This window comes from Ochlerotatus camptorhynchus, unplaced genomic scaffold, assembly GCF_037179485.1.
Source record: "Ochlerotatus camptorhynchus isolate MF236.1 unplaced genomic scaffold, CSIRO-AGI_Acam_v1.1 ptg000193l, whole genome shotgun sequence".
Taxonomy (NCBI): domain Eukaryota; kingdom Metazoa; phylum Arthropoda; class Insecta; order Diptera; family Culicidae; genus Ochlerotatus; species Ochlerotatus camptorhynchus.
In genome coordinates, this window is record NW_027040683.1 from 3,192,225 (window position 1) to 3,217,189 (window position 24,965).

Consider the following 24,965-nt stretch of genomic DNA (forward strand, 5'->3'; position numbering starts at 1 on the left):
GTCTGTCAGAAATAAGTCTGACTTATTGAAAATTTACCGATCTTTAAAATGAAAGTGAAGATTCTGCAATGGAACACAGCCAAATTGAATCCAACATGTGTTCGATTTTGACGTTCTATTCAGGTTCTATGGGATTTTAGGTTTTGGTTTAGAGTCCTATGCTGAATCAATGGTAAAATTAACAAGTAGCTTAGATATTCCATTATCATGCTGGTTCCAATCAGCGATGACATGTATCCTGATTTATGTACATGATAAAAGTTGGGATGGTTTTGAGGCTGTAAAGCTGTAGTTTTCATGCAAAACAGCTAGACTAGATCATTTCCAAGTATCAACAATGAATGATGAAGGCTACTATGTTGCATATTTCAGAAGTATAACGAGAAGATGAATTGAATAACGACTACAAGTTATGAACAATCTCACATGAATCTTTGAAAATCATGAATTTTGTGATAGGGGAAATGGATGTAAGGTCGGCCTGAATGCCCCTAATTTGGGCCCATACATAAATTCAGCAATCGACTAAACTTTCAATAGTGACCAAAAATATCCATTAGTACCGTCCCAATGACGCGTTCATCTAGATAAAATTGATAAATAGCAGATTTTTAGCGATGTGCCCAATCTTAGATTCATAGGCCAACATTAGAGCCATTTCCCCTAGCGCACATATTATTAAAAAGTTTCATAAAAACTCATTGTTCTCCTTTAATGTTAAGAAAAGCAAACATTGTCCTCCTTTATCTCCAAACCTCAAATGAAATGTTCTTCAAGCCAAGCGAAGATGGAAAGTCAACAACAAATGAAGTCAGAGCAAGAAAGCGATAAATCTCCATTTCCAACCTAAATCATTTGCATTCTAGAGCGTGAGTATTACGAAATTGTTGCTGTATTCAATAATAATGTATTATTCAGATAAATTCTATTACAAAACATTGCCAAATTTATCAAATTTATTGCTAAATGTCTCGTCTTGCTTCTAGTACAAGCCTTGCAATGTTGTTCAATAAACTTTAAAGACTTCATAATTTTCCAAAATTTCACTGTTGAAATTGCACGAATGTGCAATTGATGCTATGATAATTAAAATTATCACCGATTGCCTGCGAAAAGCGATTTCCCTAACACAGATTTCAAAGTTGATTACATCCGGTCTCACCAAACGGTGTTTATTCAATCACCGCGTTGAGAGTGGTGGTGTTCTCTAGTACACAACGAAAAGCTCCCCGCAAGCAGCTAGCTATCAAGGCTGTCCTCAACCGCTGATCGGATTCAGTCCAATCACCGTGTGTGGTGGTGTTCGGTCGTCGGCACCAGCAGCGGCAGTGCTTTCGGCGAACATTGTTCTCCAGCACACAACGAAAGCTTGCCTGCAAGCAGTGAGCTTCAGCCCACATCTATGCCAAGCGCGTCACACTCATTCTATCGGAGACCTGTCCGACCGATTTGGTTTCGACCTCCACACGACCTTCACCAGAAAACGTACCTCCTTCTTGAACGAATCGTCCTTTGCTTCCTTGATCCTTATCCTTCCTGTCCTTATCCTTCCTGTATCCTTGTCATCGGCAGATCCTTCTTCACATGCAGCAATCAAACACACTCTTCACACAATACACGAATTTATTTAAGCTTAACAAACGACACTACATTATTTATTCACTCGTACATTTATTCTTAAGGCTAACAGTAAACAATTAAAAAAACGATAACAAGGGTTTGCCCCTTGTCACTGATCGCGACGACGGATCTATTTCTACTAACTATTCTCCCAGTTTTCTACACTCTCCTACCGATGACCATCAGACTGCCCGCATAGTAGTGGTAGAATTCCGGGAGCCCGTGTGAACCGGTGCACTACCACAACCGTAGCTACCACAGTAGTACACAACCGTTAAAATCGCTCGTGGAGTCCCTGAAATGCGGTGAGTGTGCTTGTTGCTGGCTGCATCCGTTGATTTGGTAATTATGTAACTCTCAGACATCCTTACCCACCCTGAAGTGTCCGGGAGACTTCTGAAAATAAAGAAAAAAAAAAAAACAACCTCTCTCGATGCACTGGATGGAATCTATCGAATTTGTCCCTATTCTTCCTCGTCTCTCATTGGTAATAAACATAACTTTGCTACTGGTCGCTTCAATGAACCGGTTGACGTTCGCACTGTAACGACTCTAGTGACTCCATCCACACCTGGGTGCAGCTCCTGGATACGGCCCATCTTCCATTGTATAGGTGGTTGATTAGGATCCACGATGACAACAAGTTTGCCGATCTTAATTTCTACTGCTGGCTTCCAATGTTTTGAGCTTGAAGTTGTGCGAGGTATTCATGACGCCATCGTTTCCAAAAATCCTGGAGTTGTCGCTGCACAAGCTGGAATTGAGTTAGTCTATTCAACTTGATGTTACCGAGATCTGGTTCTGGTAGGGCTTGAAGTGGTCCACCAACTATGAAGTGTGCTGGCGTTAGTGGCTCTACATCCATAGGATCATCGGAGAGAGCCATCAATGGCCTCGAATTGAGGCATCCTTCCACCTGAGTCAACAAAGTGATGAAGTCTTCGTGTACCACTGGATTACCACCGAGAACTCTTAATAGGTGAAACTTTGCTGACCGCACCGCTGCCTCCCACAGCCCGCCGAAGTGTGGTGCACTTGGAGGGTTGAAATGCCAATATATTCCATCATTAGCGCATTCCTTGGAAACCGTCTCACGGTGTGTTTTATTTTTCAGCAACGCAAACAACTCCTGAATCTGGTTTCGCGCTCCTATGAAATTGGTACCGTTGTCCGAATAAACGTCTGTGCAACGCCCTCGACGCGCAAAGAATCTTCGTAAGGCTTGCATGAACCGTTCCGTCGACATATCCGACACCAGCTCCATATGGACGGCTTTCGTGGCCATACACACGAAAAGTGCAACGTATGCCTTGGTTGGTTTTCGTCCTCGACCGGCTCGCAGGTATATAGGGCCGAAATAATCGACGCCGGTCTTCGAAAACGGCCTCGAAACGTTGACTCGAGCAGCTGGTAGCTCCCCCATTTGCTGCTGAATGATCGAAGGTTTTGCCCGAAAGCACCGCTGGCATTGATGGACGATCTTCCTCGCTAGATTTCTGCCTCCAAGTGGCCAGTATCGTTGTCGAACGGTACCTAAGAGTAATTGCACCCCAGCGTGAAGGTATTGCTGATGATAGTGGCAAATTACCAGCTCCGTGAACTTGTGCCTAGCTGGAAGAACAATCAGGTGCTTTGTTTGCTGCGATTCCTCGGAGTGAGCCAGTCTTCCACCGACCCGTAGGATGCCGTTTTCATCAATTTGTGGGTTGAACCACCGCAACGGAGAATTACGACCCACTGATACACCAGACGACAGCTTTCGGATCTCGTCCGAGAACGATTCCGCTTGAACTGACAGAATGATCGACCGTTCCGCGTGATGCAACTCGTTTGTTGTTAGACATCCTGATAGTTTTTCTGTTTCAGGGCACCGCAAGTTGTTCAGGAAGCGCAACCAGTATGCGGTCATCCGAATCAATTTCGTAAATGTGGAAAATTTTGATAAATAATCCGAAATGAACCCAGATTTCTTCGACGAAACACAAACCATCGCATTGCGTCGTCTCTCCAAATCCTTCTCAGTTGGGTTTTCTGCCGCCTTCGGCCATTCTTCCGGCGAATCCTTCAACCAGGTAGGCCCATGCCACCACAGATCGTTTTCTAGAATGTTGTTGGGCAAAATTCCACGGGATATTAGATCAGCAGGGTTCGTAGTTCCCGGAACATGCCTCCATTGTCTCCGTTCAGTCAGTCCTTGAATTTTCGCAACTCTATTGGCAACGAAAGTTGTCCATGTTCCTGCTGGTGACCTGATCCAGTGGAGTACGCAAGTTGAATCTGTCCAGAAATGAGCGCTACCTTCTACCTTCAGCGATTCTGCTACCTTTTCCCAGAGTTGGGCTGCCAGGAGTGCGCCACACAGCTCCAACCGTGGTAGAGATTGAACCTTGAGCGGTGCTACCTTTGATTTCGAAGTCAAAAGGTGCACCGAAACCGTACCATTTTGTTCTTGACTCCGAACATAGATTGTCACACCATAAGCGACAATAGAGGCATCCGAAAAGCAGTGGAATTCTACGGATACCGAACCTGGAGCAACCACACACCTTGGAATCCGTACATCGTTGAGCGAAGGGATTTGCTCGTGGAATGTTCGCCATTCCTTACCCACCGTCTCGGGCAGTGGGTCATCCCATTGTAGATTGTGGCCTTGTTCGTTCTTTAAGCACCAGAGCCGCTGCATGAAGATCTTTGCCGCTGTGATCGTTGCACCAAGCAGGCCCAGCGGGTCGAAAAGTCTTGCGATGAAAGCCAACACTTGTCGCTTCGTGAGGATTTGGAATGGCGTGAGTGGCGGAATGGTAAATTTGAACCGGAAGCAGTCTACGTTAGGAAGCCAAGTTAAACCTAATGCGTCTATTTGTCTCCTCAATTCGATCGCCGCTTCAACGTTGTCTGCTCCAGATATAACATCGTCCATGTAAACGTCTTCTTCGACCGTAAGTGCCGCTAATGGAAACTGCTTTCGTTCGTCGTTCGCTAGTTGTTGCAACGCACGAGTGGCCAGATACGGCGCGGACTTCGTACCATATGTCACCGTTAGTAACTCGTACGCCACTATCTTTTCATCAGGTGCTGTCCAGAGTATGCATTGAAGCGGTGTGTCATCCAGACTCGTCCAGAACTGTCGATACATCTTTTCGACGTCTGCTACGACCATCACCTGACGAACTCGACTACGCAGAACGATTGACCTTAAGTCTTGTTGAACTATTGGTCCAGCATACAGCGCATCGTTTAGGGATATTCCTGAAGATGTTTTGCAAGATGCGTCGAATACCACCCTCACCTTGGTCGTGGTACTAGACTCTTTGATAACGGGGTGATGTGGCAGAAAACACCGTTTAACTGTATGCTCTTCGCTGTCGTCCAATCTTCGCATGTGACCGAGCTCGAGGTATTCGGCCATGAAATCACAATACTGCTTCTGTAGACTTGGATCCCTTGCCAATCTTCGTTCCACAGCTCGCAACCGTCTTAATGCGATGTCTCGGGATTCACCCAGTTCCACCAAAACTTCGTTGTTCTTGGGGAGGGCTACTGTGTATCGCCCGTCGGATTCCCGCCTAACTGTACGCTGGAACTGCTCCTCACAGTGAGCTTCTTCAGGAGAGTATTTGTTGACGGCTCCTACTTCCTCGCAGGACCAAAACCGTGCCATTATCTCCTCGAGATTATCCGATACTGCCATGTTACAGACGTACTTAGTACCTTGGCTGGATGAAGTGACTTCGCCTGACACTATCCACCCAAAAACCGATTCTGTTAGTACTGGTAGGTCCTTGCCCAGCTGTATCTCCCTTCCAGACGGGAAGTAGCTGAAGAAGGCTTGGATGCCCAGAACCAAGTCAATCTTCCTTGACCGGAAGAACTCCGGATCCGCCAGTTCGATTTCTACCGGTATGTTCCATCCATTTGCCTGAACTGTAGATGTTGGCAGACAAGCTGTAACCTTCGGTAGGACGACAAATTCCATCGATCGAGAGTACGATGAAATCCGAGATCTGACGACAGCCTTGACTTTTCGAGTTGCCTTCGTGTTCGACTGTCCGATACCAAGAATCGATATGTTGGCCTTCTGACTGGAGACATTCATCAAATGGCACAGTTTTTCAGAGATGAAGTTACACTCGGACCCTGAGTCCAACAGTGCACGTGCTAGATAGCGAGAACCTTGATCGTCCTCGATCGCAACGACAGCTGTAGCCAGAAGAACCTGCGATAAGAGACACTGTGCCGCGTTTGAAGAAGTAGATTCAACCGCTGAGGCATTCGCTGCCTTGGAGTTTGCAACACTGTCGTCCTGCTTAGCGCCTTCACCCGGTTTCGTTCTTCCGGATGATCCTTGGTTGCTGGAACTTACTTCTCCCTTGTAGCATAGCAACGAATGGTGCCGACCCTTACAATGCCGACAGGAAAACTTTGATGAACACTCTCGAGCAAGATGACCACGTTTGAGGCAATTACGGCAGAGCGATTGCGTACGTATGAGGGATTCCTTACTGGTCAGTGACATCTTCAAGAAGGCTGGACAAGTATGCAGTCCATGAATCTCCGCGCAAGAAGGACACTTAGCGTTGTTTCCTTGTACGGCATTATGGCTGACCCTTGTAGAGAACGGCTTTCTTTTTAGTTGTTGGAACTGTTCAACCTTCGCTTCCACCTTCGCAGGTAAGGCTTCAAGAATCTGCATTCTGCGTTGAAGAAACTCCTGCAGATCCTTTAGGGTGTCTTGCTGCTTCGTAGACGAATGTTCTTCCCACCCTCGTCGTGTGGCAGGATCGAGGCGAGTGCTCAGCAGCTCTACCAGCAACAAATCTTTATAATCGGCTGGTTCGATGATTTGGTCTAACGTCCGAATCACACGGTCGAAACCATCCACCAATTTATGGAGATCCGTGATAGATTCCTTGCTAAGCGAAGGCAGCTTGATGAGCGCTTGAACTTGCTTCTTCTTCAAAAGTTTGTTGTTGTTGTAACGTTTTAGCAACGTGTCCCAAGCAACTTGATAATTGTCTTTCGTGATCCTTAGCGGATCAATCAGTGCCTTAGCCTCGCCTGCTAAGCACCCTTTGAGGTAATGAAGTTTCTCTACATCAGGTAGATCGGGTTTTTCGTGAATCAGAGATGTGTAGAGGTCTCTAAAACTCAACCAATCGTCGATACTACCATCAAAGGATTGCAACTGGATTTGAGGTAGACGAACATGATCCATTACGCCATGTAGAGTGGCATCTGCAGTCCGCACTGTTTGGTTTGACGAAGACCCTTCCTGCAATCCGTCAACCTTTTCAACCAGAAACGATTTCGCATCGTAGTAACGATTTTCAATCTCCAACTGCTCCCTTTGACTACCATCTTGCTCTGCATATTCCTCATGCGCTTGGATGTCCCAGATTGTTTCGCTAATTTGCACCCACAGTATATCTAACCGCTCAATACGAACATTAATTTGATTGGCAGAGGTTCCCTCTTTGAAATTCTTAACATACTGACAAATATTGCTTAATGATAATTTGAGCCCTTTGAGTTTGGATGTTAAAACCTTCAGGGATTCGGCATTCCTGGTTACTGGTTTTGTTGCCATATTTGCTGTCGTCACAGTACAGGAACTCGACCGAATGTCAGTTGATGAACAGGTTACTCCACTGTGTGAAGAAACAGTGGCACCTCCGAAGCCAAACAGCAAATCCAAATCGACACACCTCCAACGTTCGATCAGTAACCTCAGATTCAGATTCAAACCAATGAAATGCGAGGGGGTGAAGAAGCGAATGTAGTATACAAAATTGAAACTTCGGCTAGACATATACTGCTCAGCTCACCTATGAAACAGTAGCATGTAGCCGCAGCCGAGCTCAAAAGGCATCAAAATCGTCTCTTATGTTTGTATGCAGCGAGTAGTACAGTACGAAATCGTCTCGAAAGTTCAAATCCAGTACAGCGGAGAAAAAATGACCAATGTAGTTTCACAAATAAGCCTGCCCCGGTAGGACATATACTTTGCCTCACCTAGAGCACTAAAGATGGTGCTGACGAATTAGCTTCAGTCCGAAAACCACAGTGAAACCTCAGGGATTGCGTCCATAAATGAGTTGACTCGAAACAGTCCAATGTGCATCGAAAGGGTAATAATTTATTGGTGTGGTATCCAAATCCAGCTTCGGCTGGGCATATACTTATAAGAGTAATTATTCTATTTACCTGACCGCAAATGGCCGCTGCAATGCCCGAGCTCGAAGCAATCGTGGTGTCCTCCGTCGTCGCAAATGAATCGTAGTTGTGTCGTCGTTGCAGGTCCAACCGAATCGCATTGGATTGCATGCACCATGCACCGATCGAAGGAAGCGTTGTGAATCGATTCTTCGCAAACCGATTCACCAATGCCAATGTAGTGTCCGTCGATAGTAGGTCCTGGAATGGTAGTAGAAAACGCTCTGGTTATTCTACAATCCTGATGAACAACCGATGTAGCCTTCGAAGTCCGTTTTCCCACTCGCTGATGAAGGTTGATGTAGCTGATGTCTTCACAGAAGAGGACGATGGCGGATAGATTGGGCGCGATTCAAAAGGACTATTGATGAGCAAGACGATGGCTGCTGACTCCTTTTCATGCAATCGGAATGGCCACAGGATCTATTCATGCACCGATGAGATGGCGACTGTTCCATTCAGGGCACTATGGAATGGCGCGAATGCTTTGTCCCAGGTTGGCCTTTTGATGGACGTTTATTGGCGCCGAGATCGTCGAGATTCAGTCCGCAGGTAGTGGAGATCCGGTTCGAAGGACCAGCTTATATCGGAGACCTGTCCGACCGATTTGGTTTCGACCTCCACACGACCTTCACCAGAAAACGTACCTCCTTCTTGAACGAATCGTCCTTTGCTTCCTTGATCCTTATCCTTCCTGTCCTTATCCTTCCTGTATCCTTGTCATCGGCAGATCCTTCTTCACATGCAGCAATCAAACACACTCTTCACACAATACACGAATTTATTTAAGCTTAACAAACGACACTACATTATTTATTCACTCGTACATTTATTCTTAAGGCTAACAGTAAACAATTAAAAAAACGATAACAAGGGTTTGCCCCTTGTCACTGATCGCGACGACGGATCTATTTCTACTAACTATTCTCCCAGTTTTCTACACTCTCCTACCGATGACCATCAGACTGCCCGCATAGTAGTGGTAGAATTCCGGGAGCCCGTGTGAACCGGTGCACTACCACAACCGTAGTTACCACAGTAGTACACAACCGTTAAAATCGCTCGTGGAGTCCCTGAAATGCGGTGAGTGTGCTTGTTGCTGGCTGCATCCGTTGATTTGGTAATTATGTAACTCTCAGACACATTCCAATCAACATGTACCTCACCAGCCTCATATGTGTTTAACACCCTAATGGCTCAGCATTACTCAACCGTCACGGATGTCAGTTCCCATATCAAGATAGAGCTGGAATTAGGAAAGAAGTCATTGTTTACAAAAGCTATTACGCCTAATTCCAGCTCTATCAAGATATGTTTGAATCTAACATACCATGTTCTTGAAGGCAATATTGGGGTGCAATTTTAAATTCCAAAGTCGGTCGCGGCATGAAAGTGGTCTTATTTTGATCCAGAGATGATGGATTTTAATTCTTAATACGCCAATCGATACGAATTTTTCTACGATTCTATTAAAATTAAGACTTTATGATTTTTCAAAATGTCACTATTGAAAATTGCACGAATGTGTAACTGTTGCTATTAAAATTAAAATTATCACCGATTGCCTGCGAAAAGCGATTTCTCTAACACAGATTTCAAAGTTGATTTCCATTCCGTCTCACCTAACGGTGTTTATTCAATCACCGCGTGGTGAGTGGTGTTCTCCAGTACACAACGAAAGGCTGCTTGCAAGCAGCAAGCTGAAGCTCACATGAGCATCTATAGAAGGAGGAAGAAGCCGCACCGCTATTGATCGGAATCAGTAGCTCTTCGTGAGTTGCTGTGGACCATGTATGTCAAGCGCGTCATACTAAAGAGTATAAACAGAGCACCCCGCTCAAATTCCTATTCCTACATAAATCACGAATGATTCAAGAGTGTTAAGTGCTATAATTAAAAAATAAATATCTGATCTCTAGAAATTTTGGAAAACCTAATAAACCAAACCAAATATATTATGGGGCTTTTCGAAGTTTTACTCATTCTATCATCAAGTCCAATCATAAACACTATTAATAATTTTAAGTCTCCGTGAAGTACAACATGCTTAAAAATTCTGAGTAGACGTCGTACAAGGTTTCGATTTACCTGTAAGATATCTCCAGGATAATTTGGAGAATAATAAATATTTTGATAACACATCGTCGTATTCTACAAAACGTGATTTGGCTTATAGAACTTCAAGACCTTATCTCCAAGAAGATTTGAAGAATGTTTAATAATGCATTTCTCCTGCTCAGGCCTTTTGTATTGATCCATGCTTTTCCAACATAACAAGACAAAATTAAGGATCATTTTTTTTCAGTGAGACTCTTGGATTTTATACAAACTCATGATTCCATGAGATTTTGGAGACCTAGATCATCAACATGTTAATGTAAATCTCATCTTAATTTTTTTGCTAGAAAGTCAGGGCTGTTTGCAGTTCACTTTTTAGGGGATTTTACCGATCAAACTTATAATGAGGTTCAACTCGTGCTGTGTCACTGAAAATTTCCCGTTTAAAGAGTTTTCGTAGACCGGGATCTTAATTATTTAGTAAGCATTAAACCTTAAGAACTGTTCGAAGTCTCAGAATTTTAAAAGCGATATGCCCAATCTTGAACGGAGCCTGAGCATATTTTCAGTCCTTGAATTACCTATAAATATAATTTATACATTTCTTTTCTTGATTTGATATCTTTGGAATTTTTATTGAGAATTTCTTTAGAATCATCCCAAATTGTCTGCAAAAATGCTTTCACCTTGATTACACTGAATAATTTTATTATTCTCAGGCATTCAATTTTTGTACCTAAGAATTATCAAATTTCTCTGTATACCACTTGTTGGATTACCTGAACCGCGGATAGCTCTGGAGAGGGAATGACGGTGAATCAATCCTTTCGTCCGACCATTTTCCACAGAGATGGCGCTGTTCCGATTCAGGTCGAAAAAAGTAAACGACAACCTAAAGAAATTAGTCAGGGACTTTGTCGTTCAGTTTTTTCTCGGAAACTACTGTTAAACAAGCTACAATTGAATAAAAACGATTTTCCCCAAACAGTTTTACATGCTTTACTACCAGTCTCCAGAGAGCAAAACAAATCAAATTTGAGAGAGAAAATTTGCTCACACTACTTCAATTTCTCAACATGACATGTATTTTGATGACACTCTATTTGGGATTTCCCTCTCACAGACTACAAAATAGAGTACTTGACACTGCAAAACATGTCTGGTACCTCTATATATGTATTTTGATTAACATCCGAAGTTCCTCTTGGAATTCCGTAAAGATTCTTTTAAGATTATTTCAAAAATCCTCAATTGGAATTTCTTTGCATTTCTCTTTTTAATTCCGATTCTCAATTGGGAATAGCTTCTTTTGACTTTACTACATATTAAATACGGTATTCTTTAGGGTCAAAAGTTCAGCGAAATAATAATCTAAGCTTCAAGTAAGGATTTGGGTTTTATCATGCGATAAAACTTGTGATGGTACTTTACCATATTTAGCTGTTTCAATTAAACCTGGAAAACTAGGTTAGACATCCGGAAAAAAAAGGTATTTAAATTCGTAAAGAGAGTGACCAAAGTGCAAAAAAATATATGATACAATTTAATTTTTTTCATTGTTTACGATCAAGAGATATCACCAATTTTCTGAGGGCTGAAAAAAATAAACTCTAGTTATGATATATAGGTTTTTGTTTTATTTAGTCATCTTGAAAGTTTTCCAAGCCTAAGATATTACAAAAAGGTGTAGGAAACTTTCCGAATGCTAGAGATTTTTTCAAAGACTTGAATTTTGATGAATCTTTGCAGTAGAACTCCATCAAATTGTATTTTCTACAAGTCTGGAATCAACAAATTTCCAAGCCCAGATTTTAGAAAAATCTTATGTCTCAAATCATAAAATATTTTCTACATTTTATAAACATTAAAATTTTTCTAGGAATGTGAACTTACATTTTTTATATCGTAAATTATTTTAGACTTTCTTAATTTGTTTGTATTATAGATCGCGAATTACTAAGTCCCGGCATTAAACAAAAAAATGTCCAATATCTCTAAAATGTATACCAGAATCTTACAACTTTTTTCAAGATCGAGATTTATCAAAAATCCAAACTCACGTGAAATTTCCTTTCTCTTTCCAGAATAATGATAACTATTCTTAAACTACGATCTGTTTATTTTTTTAAGTTTTATAGTAGTTTCTATAGTCGAGTTCTTTAAAATTACTTGTCTTGAAATTGGAAATTTTTTCTAGACTTTGAACATTTTTCCCTGCGCCTCAATTTTTCTCAATTTCAAGATTTCATTTTAAACTTCTATGTTCAATCTTTCTCATAACCAATACGCGATCTGAATCTAAATTCAACTTATTAAATGGTTGGTTTCCAAAAAATAGAGGCAGCAAAATGAGTACTGTGTAAGGAAATGGAGGTTAGAAATTAACCTATAGATTGATTATCCAATTAATACTGATTTTACGATGACAAATTTATGGGAAACTTCAACCATTTGTTTAAAGAAGCTTGAAAAATGCTCATGGTGGTTTATGTATAAACCTATAATATTTCTCAAAGCAGGTCGCATTCAACGCATCCATATCTTTCATATCTTTCCGATCAATAAATGGAAAAACCGAGAATTGAAAAATTGGATTTGAATGGACACCCTGGAGAAGGTCGAGTTAAAATTTTTATTTTTTTTATCCTATTTGGAATTGAACTGGTCTCATGCAGGCATGGAAAATCATTTACATTTATTTCATGCATTCATTTACATTCATTTGCCTCTAACTTTTTCCATCAACAGTATTTCACAAAATGATGAATAGAGCTTTTGTAGGTTTTGTTATTAGCTACAACTTTTGTCCATAACTCAAATCTGTATCTCTTATGCATCACGAACTAGAGCGAGCAGAACTTGTTACTGTTCTATTTTACATTCACTGAAAAACAGTAGTGGCTTCTGTTCGCTCTGGTTCGTCATGCATAAGAGTTACGGATTTGAGTTGTTAACAAAAGTTGTAGTTAATAACAAAGCCCACAAAAACTCAATACAGTATTTTGCGGAATTCTGTTGTTGAAAAAAAAGTTAGGGACAAATGAATGTAAATGAATGCACGAAATGAATGCAAATGATTTTCCATGCCTGGTCTCATGCAACATTTCAATAATTATTGCATGATATTGCCCGTTGGGGTTGTTCAAAATTGTATACCGGGTCACACATTTTAGCTCCCCTTTTTCCATCAACATTATAGACCCCCCCCCCTATTCATAATAACGGCGGGAAATCCTGTTACAGGCGAGGCTTAGAAAGTATTTTTTGTGTATGAAAAAAGGAGGGACTTCGGATGTTAATCTAAATGCATCAAGACATGCTTTGCAGTGTCAGGTACTACTCTATTTTGTAGTCTGTGAAAGGGATTTGCAGGATTTTTGACTGCACTGTCCTCTGTGAAGAACTAACGGGAAACAGTTTATGCTATAGTGAAAGATCAGCAACCTCTAGCTACTCTCCATCGTTGTTTTTTCCTCTGTTCGAGACATAACACCAATGTGACCAGTAATTTGATCTATTGTAGTATATTCCGTGTCCTTAGTTTAGTGCATGTCGTATTACTCCATCACTATTGAGAAATAATGAAGTATTCAGCTTTGATACAGTTGTCGTTCTTGCCTTCATCGCAAGGAATCGATTCTAATTGAAAGGTGATGGTTAAGACATCAGCCGAACGAGAATCCAAACACCGACATCGACCGACGATGTCTACAACATCGATATCACCCTTAAAGAACTCCTGTGGGCCCTTGACAAAGGACGAGGTGCCTCGACAGATCCCGACTTAATTAGGTATCCGTTACTCCAACGTTTGCCACTGCCGGCATCCCTATCCTAAAACCGCACTGCCACGACTCCGGACCTGATGCCTTCCGTGCAATCTCGCTCACCATTTGCATTTGGGGTAGCTGTTTGAGTGGATTCGCAATCGTCGATTGACCACCGAACTAGAGTCGAGTGGACTCTAGGACTACAGGCCGCGGCAATGATACATATTGTGCCGAGTTGGAATCATCGCTGCCAACCCACGATGAACACTGCCTGATAGCCTCCTTGGACCTGTCGAAGGCATACTGTACCACCTGGCGATACACAGCAAAAAAAATAATTTTGATATCACATCAAAGTGGATGCACTACAATCATGTCGAAAATTTCATGTAATTTTTATGACCACATAAATAAACAAATGCAGTAAAAGCAGCGTAATGTCAGTTCATGCATTGTATTAATGATAATTTTGTCCTTTTTAGCAAGTAATATTACACCATATTTTCGACATGATTGTAGTGCATCCACTTTGACGTGATATCAAAATTATTTTTTTTGCTGTGTACGAAGTTCTGCGCACACTGAAATCATGGCAATTACGTGGTCGAATGATGAACATGCTGCAAAGTTTTATTTCGGAAAGGACGTTCCAGGAGTCTCACATCGAAGAAAATAGAGTACCACAGGGTTCTGTCCTATTAGTGACGCTATTTCTCGTCGCGATGCAGCCTATCTTCCGGATAATACCGAGAGGAGTACGCGGATGACATCGGCAAAACATGAAGGGCTACATCGTTAACTACAGGCCGCCGTCAAAGCTGTCGACAAGTGGGCGAAAAGCGTTGGATTCACAATATCAGCTACAAAGTCGTACAGCTTTTATTGCAGTCCGAATGCACGTCGAGAACCTCCGCGTAACATCGTAATAGACCAAGTCTCCATCCCGAAGACAAACCGTTTAAGAGTCCTGGGTATAACCTTTGACCGAACTCTGAGCTTCAAACCTCACTGTCAAATGGTGAAGAAATCGTGCGAACCTCGGTTAGGAATCCTTCAGTTGATTCAGTGGCGTCGCGTCCACATGTGCAACCTGTGCACGACACAGGTGTAAATAATTTAAAAAAATGCGTTTAGATTTTTATAGATTTTAATGGTCACAATATAGCTGTACTTCTTTACTCCAGACCACAAGTGACCATGAATACACTACACAGGGTTAAATTCAGTTCGGATGGTCTGCCTAATCCCTAATGCATTGGTTTCTAAGCGTGTCAATAACACTACCATGACAAAACTCGTTAAATAGTGCACCTAAAAGCGACCTTTTTTGGGTGGCGAGTGGCAAGTTTGTGAATGGTCAAATGCCTGATGTAAGCCAAGCAGACCTTCTATCACCTCTTGAAACATACCACAAAGTTTCCACAATACATGGCGGTTTGCACCACTGGTTGTAATTGAAGCTTTCAGCAGTTACGAGTCAAACGGGAGCAACACGGAAACAGCAGTTTGGTACGCTTTGGACGTGTATCATACTTGCAGACCGGTTTGAATGTGTGAGTTTAAATTAGAAGAACATTTGTGATGTATGGGTGCCCAAAGTGTGCATTTCTCGCTGTGCACTTGGATATCTGATTGCAGACAAAGAGAGTAATGGAGAAAGAGAGCGCAAAAGCCGCTCTCACTCTCTTGTCAGTTGTGAATCTCTCAATTACCAATAGTTGCGCCGGTGCGCCTGTCAAAACTTATGAGCTTCCCCTGGTTTATTCTGATAGTGTTGTTCTGATGAATAAAGAGTTGATTAATTCAAGTTTGATACCCAGGGGACTGTGAATTTTCTCTAGATTTTGACACTGTTTTGTATCAAAAAATGTTTTCGGAACTGTTTGACGGATATTCTTTATTACACTTCAGTCGAAAAGTTAGCATTGTGATAAAAACGAGAATTCAAGCTGAACATTGTATTAGGTCCTAAGTAACATTGACAGATTATCTCCGTCGACTTTCTCTTTGTATATCCACGGCCATGTAAAGACATTCCCAGGTAGTTTCAGCACACCAATCGATAAAAGAAGCTTTTATCTAGCATCTAATACGACAAACACAACAAGAAATGGTTATGTGCTCAAGTTATTAACGAAATAGAAAGTCGACGAAGAGAATCGATCAATATTACTTAGAACCTAATGCAATGTTCAGCTGGAATTAGTTAAGTTTTGCAATTCCTCCTATTTCGGTTAGCGCGAAAAGGACCATACATGTTTTGTTTATACATGATGATAGGCCCTTAAAATGTTACGTTAGGTAGTGATTACCCAAGTAACAGTGCAAGCTTTAAAGAGGTTTTATAGCATTCTACGAACCTAAATCGTAGTCTACAGAACCCTCATAAAACCAAAATTGTTACTTGGGTAATATAGTAATGGAGAATATGTCCCTTGAATTCATGGAGCATTGACAAATAAAACAAAAACTAATATGTGGTGGAATACTATAACGAACAAAGCTTGGTGCACAGGTAAACAAATGAGGCACGCGACGCCTCTGAAATGATTGGTGCCAAACTTCCTCATGGCGATCGAAAATTGCTATTGCAGCGATCGCCCGTGGCACACACGAAAACCATCGATCCTGTGGGACGTCAAAAAACGTATACAAGCCGGCGAGAAAGTCCGCCCGGTAGTGCAACAACTACTGTCGACCCGCTTTCACCGATCAACCGTCGTCTAACGGACGAATCAGTAATTCTTACGGACTCTGCAAGCTGTCTCCGGGCCTTAGAAGCGGGAACATCAAAGCACCCGCGGATTCAGGAAGTGGAGTATACAGCACAAAACGAATCCGTCCGTTTCTGCTGGATATCTGGATACACCGGCATCCACGGAAACAACGAAGCTGATCGGTTAGCAAATATGGTGAACACACAACCTCCCATTGGTGTACCAATCCCAGGCGATGATGCGGTGAGAATGGGAATGGTGATGCAAAGACTACGGCAACGATGGAACGCCCAATGGTTCGCGTCCAGAGACTTCAAGCTGAGAGAGGTCAAAGGCGACAGATAACGGGGCAAGGAAGAAAGGAATAATGTGAAGAAGAAAAAGATGTAACATGATGAAGATCAAAGAAGGTGAACTAAGCTGGAGAATATTGATACGGTCATGTAAAGAAGGTGAAGCTAATGAAGAACACAAAGCGGATAGTGAATGGAAGAATAAGGAGAAGCAACGTGAATTGTGCAGAAGTAGAAAAGAAGATGAAGCGAATAATTTGGATGAAGGTGGAACGAAAACGAAGCGGAAGACGACGAAGAAGATCAGATAGCAGAAGAAGTAAAGAAGATATAAGAAGATGACGCAGCCAATTCAGCAAAACTTTGAGATGAAGAAGACCCGTCAACAGGATGTCAAGATAAGCGAATTGAAAAAAATAGTGATCACAATGCATGCGTGTAAATGTCAATAATAATAATAAAAGTTTATGCGTAATTTCCGATAGATGTTACCACAAATAACAGCAGTGACATCTGATGAAAAATTAATGTTACGTTACGTTTATTTTAAAATGAAATATATTCATGGTTAAGAATTGTACATGTAGGCAAAATAGAAAAGTTTCCGTGTCAAACGAAAAATGCCCCCGGCGCTGAATAAAAACTGCCACGTCGGCTTCCGCTGAATCCGACAAAGTAAACAAAGGAAAAAGTTCTCAAAGGAGCAGATAGTTTTAGTGCACCGACAAGCTCGCGTGCGTTCGCTAGTCCGTGCGATAGATAGCAGACCATACTGTAAAAAAGTAGCTGCCAGGACGGAAAAGTGCGAAAAGTAGTTAATCGGTCTGGGTGAAAACGAAAAGCTTCCTGCGCGGTGTCACAGCGGATCTGACCGGCTCCAGATTGGCATTGCAGCTGCAGATACGGCTGATACCAGCAGATCGTGGTGCTAACGGAGAACTCACTCAAGCAGCTGGATTTGATCCTGCATAGACGCACACGAGAAAATCACACGGTGCGGAAGAGATCGAGCGGAGTGAATTCACGGTGCAGCATCCAAGGACACGAAACGCACTGCCGAGGTGCTGAAGTAAATCGTTCCAGTTTCGAACGAACCCCATACCAAGAAAGGCCTTCGAAAGAATGCTTCGGAGGACAGTTGGCTCTAGCTGAGGGTAGGATACGGAGGCGGTTACGAACGACTACCGACGTGGTCGAGACGGTGCTCTCTGGTGGAATCGAGACGGGGTGCGGATAGAAGCCGGCTACATATTGGAACGAGCGTCGACGTATAACGTCGTGGTGAAGTTCCGCACGTCCGTTGTTCGGACGACAATCGCGTGGTGGTGTGCGAAGACACAGCGGATCACACGAGAGAACCAGTGCGTGTCCAAACGTCGTGACCGTGACCGCAGGTGCACCCCAATGACGTTTATATAAGGTCTGGGCCAAAGGGCTTATTGGTGTTTGTGAAATGTGCAAATGTTTAGTGGTGTTCGTATTTTATTGCAATGTTTATCTTTTTACACGAAACAGCTGTTGGAAGTGACGTATTTCTATCTGTTCTCAGTATGTTGGCAGTGACGTATTTCTATCTGTTCGCAGATGTTCAGCAATGTTTACAACATTTTTCTTCTAACACCAGCAAGCTGCCTGTTGGTCCAGACCATATATAAATGTCATTGGGTGCACCCATCAGCGACAGCAGCAGCAGAAGGTGAATGATGGGCCCATCATGAGTACAGATTATTGTTAATTAGAAGAGGAAGAGAAAAGGTAGAGATATTATGTCGTCGGAGACGAGCCAGCCAACGGCTGAAAGTCTCCTTAAAAAAGATATATAAAAAAAGAGATATTATGAGGAATTAGGAGGCATGGATGGGTTTTGTTGCTCGTAAATAAACAATTTGTTATGAACTACTAAATTTTGGTCTAATTGTCAATTCTGCTGGGTTAGTCGGTCTAACTGAGGTTTTTCACTTCCCTATAAGTTCGAGATATTACAAACAGCAGTGACATCTGATGCAAAATTAATGCAAAAGCTTGACTAAATGGTTGATTTGTACTGAAGCTACCAACAACTATGCGCAATTTGAAAGTTTGGTTGTGGTCTGGATTTGCACTAAAATTGCAAAGTTCGGACAATTTTCATTTGCTTGCCAAAAATAGTATTTATTTGGTAGGCTCAATGTCTCTTGGAACTAAACGGAGTCGACAACCATTGTTTTTATTATAATCATTGAGTTCTTGATTTTTCTTCTCCAAATTTCTCCTTCTTTGGCATCGCTTCGTATGCCGCTAGATCCGCCTTATGTTTCTGTGGTTGCTGCCACTACGTAGAATACTTATCTGATAACTAAATGGCACCATAAATTTAATAACTTTGTGTACATAACTTTAATCAGTATGCGGTATTTGATACAGTTAATCATCAAGAACAATCATCTTTGCCAACAATAGGCCATAGACAAGGTAATCAGCTCTGCACACTGTGCCCAAACATATCACGGCACGCTAGGGCTCAAATTGACAAGAATCACACAGAATATATTATAAACCGGTTTCACTGTTTTTGCTGACGACAGTCGCTGATCTTCGCTTCAGGATGAATTTAATAAATCTATCGGACTAGACGATCGTATCCCGGGATTAGAAGTCAAACCTATAGGACTTTGCACGGATCTCTCCTGCAGCCAGTACTTCGTCTAATTCTCTGCAAGAGTTGTTAAAGTGTGGTGATAAATAGCAGCACCGAGATCATAACCAGCAATAGCAATAACTTGATCACCCTCAGGGTCACCAACTTTTGCAACCATCGTGATTGCAACAATTGCCTGCCATTTCCGGTAGCAACAATATCGAAAATCACGGATTACATGGGTCAGTTCCTCGGGTGAGCGTTCTTCATAGCCACTTGTAGCTCACCCTGTTTAAGTAATCGGGGTTCGTTTAATAAATATTATGATATTGTGCAGTTTTCGACACGATAGGCTTTCTTTAAACATTGTTTCATGTTTTATTCGCCTAACAATACAGGTATACCTCAATATAAAGTAACTGTTACTTTTGACTTTCATCGTCGATATCTCACAAATAACAATTAAATTATTCAAATTATCATGAAATGGAGGATTGTCTCATATTTTCGATGGTGTTATTACATTGCTTGATTTAATGATTGTTAGCTAGAAATCTGCGATGGAAGTCAAAAATGACAGTTACGTTACATCAAGGTATACCTGAATACATTTCAACAACCTAAACCCGATCCTTAGCACCTTCGAACCTTCCCCTTGGCATATCACAGAATCACATTCGACACCTCGAGGAAATCGATAAACCTTTTTTTTTCAAAATCCCCACTAATCTTAATGTAGCCGTTCTCCACTTGCAGCCGATTGAACAATTCCACCTCCACCTCGCAGTTGTTATCGTTGTTGTACGGTTCCATAGTCAAAGCCACGGATGAAGAACCACATCCAGCTTTCCGGAATCCGTCCGACGGGGTATAGCTAAGGAACCGGCATGCACCAGCGCTACGATCAGTCTTCTTGGAACAGATTTGGTTTGGTTTGCATATTCTGGTGAAATCGTCCTGCAGCAGTGATGTTAGGCTGCATGCATAAATTTATTTTTATCACGCTTCGTTTTCTTGCACAATCACAAATAAACAATCACAAAAGTCATTTAATCTTCAAGGTTGCCAAACTCATGTGATACTAGATTGACACGCTTTGGCACAGCGTTTGGCATAGCTTTCGACACAGCGAAAACTATCGGCACAGATTGAGGTGTGCAGAGTTGATTCCCCCTTGGCCATAGAAGTGAGTTGCAGTTGGGATCTAAAGTGACGAGCAGTTGAACTTTAAGTAACTTGAATGTAAAACTTATATTTATATTATACTAAAATTAAATCTATCTACCTTAAATCTAGATCTTAGCCTAAGTGTTGATATTTGTAATTTGTTGTCTAGAATCGTACTATTTCGGAGATAAATGCTTTGGGGATACCGAATTTGCCACAACAGTTCTACATAATTTTTCCAATGTTAATCTCAAGTGTGGGTCCCGTTGTTCACGTTTCACGTGAAATTTTCCTAAATCCTGGAGCAAACACAGATTTCTACCAAATCCCTTCAAATTCGGCATTGGTTTTGGGGGAGAATACAAATCGAAAGCCCTTCGATTCGAAAAAAAAACCCTTTTTTTTGTAAGACTAACTACTAACTGACATGTCTGGTAGTTTGAGCTTGATATTCCAACTAACGTGATCAAAATTCTCCAACTCCAACTCAATGACTCCAATGATTCAAGAAAAAGCCAAACACAACACAATTATGTAGGCTAACGACCATTTCCCCCTCTATTCGACGACCGTATCCTCCTGCGCATTCATCCAAGAGAGCACATTCCAGCGGCAGCCTCTTGGAATACATCCAACCAACATTCCAATGTCAAACACTCTCCAGCCAGCGAAAAACGAGAGGAAACAAGCAACAACACCATCCAGCAGCGCAGCATAAATGCGATTATGATCGATCGTTTCTTCCCGCCTTTCTGCCCCTCGCTATCGCGCATAGGTAGGCAAAGTGGGACCGATGAAAGTGGTCGCGTCGCATAGCGGCCAGTCCTAGCATAGTTCCGCCGAGTGGGCAAAAACGCCGGCAAGGTGTGTCCAATTGGGAAGTCTTGAAGCATTCGAACTCGTTCACCTCTCTTTCTCTTGGGAAGGAGGAGTACCGAAAGAGAAATGACGGATGTCCCTTTTTTGCCCACCTTCCTCAATTGTGGTGGGCTGAATCAGTGATCCGTGAGCAGGCGAGGGGCAGGTTTCCAGTAATTACTGATTTTTCAATAGGTCATCCAGCTGCTGTTAGGATGGAAGTACTTGTTCATCAGTTGCAGTCGACTTGCGCTGCGGAAATGACCGGCGATCATATGTGCTATGTACAGTGTGCACTTTGCATAATAAATTGGGTTAACAAGGTTGTTATGCGAAACCTCCGCTGGGAAGTCGATGCTGCTGCCGGTCTTGTTCCTCCTATGCCTTTCAACTGGTGCTTGCTGGCTGCTTGAAAGCAAAGTCAATAAGCGACAATTTGCAGCAGCAGCAGCAGCTTCCCAGCCTTTAGGGGGAGGGTCCAAAACGAGCGTGCTGCGGTGGACAACGACATGGTCACGATTTCCGAAGTGGAGAATCGATTAGACCCGTGAGCAAAAGGGGGCTTAATAAATAAATTGGATACTGGCACTCGGCAGCGGAACCACGCGCTCGCGGGTCTTGATGTGGTAAAGTGTTCTGAAGTCGGTGCAGACAGAGCCGGGCATGTGAGGATTAGTGCACTTAGAAGACTACCTCCATCGAGTCGAATCTACGGCATACAGATGGTCAATAGTTCTGCAGTATTAGGAAAGAAGAAAAATACCTTGTGCAACTTGTGCTCCGGCTATTGCCATAATTTTTGTTATGACTTCTTCGGACAGCTTATGCCGATTTCTTAGGTTTCAAACAAACGCTGCTGATGGAGGGCAGCCTTTATGCGGACTGTACCCCTTCAATAAACTTCATTAGTGCAATCGAATGTTATTAAATGCAAGCTTTTTTTTTGCTGTTCAATTTCATACTCCATGCCAATCAGAGGAAAATGCATGCTAACCTATGTTGCCGTCCGACCATCAGTGTTGTGCTAGATAGCTGAGAGGTTTTCATTTTCTTCTGCATGGCGCGGTGATAATCTTGCAACTTTGTAGCTAATAGCAGTCGTGAACTCAATGTACGGGTTCGCTTGCAAAAGATGAACCTGGGAATGTTGTGCAAATAGTAGAGATTAGTGTAAGGGTCTTGTGCTTGTGGTGGATGGAGGGATCATCTCAGTATTGGTAGAACTTGTCTTTGTCAACTGTTCTAATGAACCTATCAAGTTTGATTTAGGAAATAATTTCCTACGATGGACCCTCTAGCTATTATCATGGCCGGATTGCTGTTCAGAAACTGAACCAGAAAAATCGGAAAAAGAGTTAAGGGTTCTCTTCAAAGCACGACCGCATTGTTGACGTAGAACTATGAGATTATTTGTACTGCTTCATTCAATAATATAAATATATTATTAATTTATAACAAAGTAACTGGTTTAGAAATTTAATTACAAAATTAACAATGCATTTTTTTTAATTAGTCGGTTGATAACATAAATCCTAAAATTAAGATTCAATTTTTAAAATTCCAAAATCAGTTCCTTTATTATTCATAATTATGTTCCAAACATGTTCACTCAACTTTCTGAAACTTACTAATGTTAGTCATGGCAAAACAACTTTAGAAATCAAAGTGCACCTGACATCACAAATCTTTGTGTTGCAGAACTATGGCTCTCAACTAAAACTTATTTAAGTTAACTTAAACTTGATTCTTAAATTCAGTGCTCAATAAAAAATCTATAAAATAGCGAACGTTGTTATTGAATAAATGGAATGACAATTTGATTGTTTCATCGAAGCATATTAAATACCCAATAGAATGGATGAAACCCCATATAGACAACATATAGTTCTAGTTCATAACTTTCATTATTCTGTGTTCTCTTTTCTTTCGAGAAAGATTGCTATTCACCCATATTCTTGTTTTCGTTTGGACCATAAAAATGTGTTTATATGGTTGAAACGAACACAATTGACAAAAAATATTGTACTTTGTGTTGCTGAAGACAGATGCAAAATTCCAGTTGAAACGTAATGATAAAATTTGGATTGGTTGTATTCATCTCAAAAACTTTTTCAAAGACGGTAACATTCTATGTAGCAGGTAGTCAAGTTAAACCAAGCAATCTTAGTACATAACTGCCAACGTATATGAGAATTCTGATCTGAGCTGTCCAGTATACAATAGGTCTTATTCATCTGAATAACTTTACTAAAGACAGCACCCTGTCAGGGAGTCACTTTTACTCATTCGTATGGAGAAATTTCTAAAATCAAAGGTTATTCACTCTCTGGGTTAGTGCCGTAATCAGTGTACAACGCTACTTCTTTACAGCTCACGGCAGTCAAACAATGACTGCAGTCAAATTTTCTACGTTTCCTTTTCTTAGGCATTTAGATCAGCATTATAAGCCCCACCTTTTTTCTGTATTTTGCTGATGTAGGTCAATGAATAGAAGAAAGCAAAGAAAAAAAAATGACATTGATTATTGAGTGGTACCGGCTCATCTCTCGATAGTCATAGCAAGCGAGCAGGTTGATTGCAGCTAAAAGCTTTGATCAATTTTCAATATTTAACCATTGATATAACTATACTTAAGATTATTAACTATAATCTTTATTCCAAAAAATCTTACATTCAATCTGAATAAAATGGTGTAACTAAAATTGAATTTCATTCATAAATCACAATGAAACCTGACACTATTCTGGCACATAATTTTTTTGATGTACACCCTAGTATAGTCCACAATCAACGGAATTGAACTTTTGTTTTACTTAATTGAAGGTTGTTTAACAATACTTTCCAGGAAAAACTGAGCGTCAAAGTCCATATTTTTTTTAACTTGTCCTTATAGAGGGGTGGGCGTTTCGTAATTTGAAATAATGTTCAGCACGACGGCAGAGAGAGAGGGAGAAAATCACCTCTTGCTCCTGCTTGCCACGCCGTCTGAAGCGGAAATGAGCAGAAGCACGATGCTGTTTTATAACTTTTCAGGTTCAAGCAGAACGGTGTGCAACCAAGTGGTACTCGATTATGATGACTGGGTTTGAAGAAAACGTTTAGTTCATGAAAACAGTGATAAAATTAACATTTGTACTTTTTTCAAAAGTTTTGTATGGACAATTGGAGTAGTATTTAGAGTAATTGGTCGTAGAGTAATTTCCTATCGATTGGTGTATTTGGATTATAATTTCATTTATAAATGAGAAAGTTACAAGCGCTCAAAACCTAACACTATTTCACCATACACATTTTTTTGATTTGCACCCCAGTATAGTCCACAAAGACGTAGTTATACGTAAAAAATCTTGCGAATTCAGTTAATGGTACATGGGTAGTGTGCGAGCAGGCGATCAGATTGGTCGCATTTTTTATTAATCCAAAACTCCGTGCGCATTCATTTAATTGAATTTGTTTTGCTCTCGAGTTGATGGTGCAGAGGTATGCTTGGTAAGAAAGGAAATGGGTTTGCATTCCTCCCTTAGCCTCCCTTGGCTCAGTCGGTAAAGGCGCAGCTATAAAGCAAGACCATGCTGGAGGTGGTTGGGTTCGATACCCAGTCCGGTCTTGTATTTTTTTTCGGTATGATTGTACTTGTTATACAATTATTCTA

General features: G+C 41.5%; 1 protein-coding gene across 1 annotated transcript in view; it reads left to right on the forward strand.

Moving 5' to 3' along the window:
- LOC135702476 (uncharacterized) overlaps positions 1-24,965 on the forward strand; it is a 518,995-nt gene that overhangs the window by 237,278 nt on the left and 256,752 nt on the right. The gene's annotated exons all lie outside the window — the stretch shown is intronic.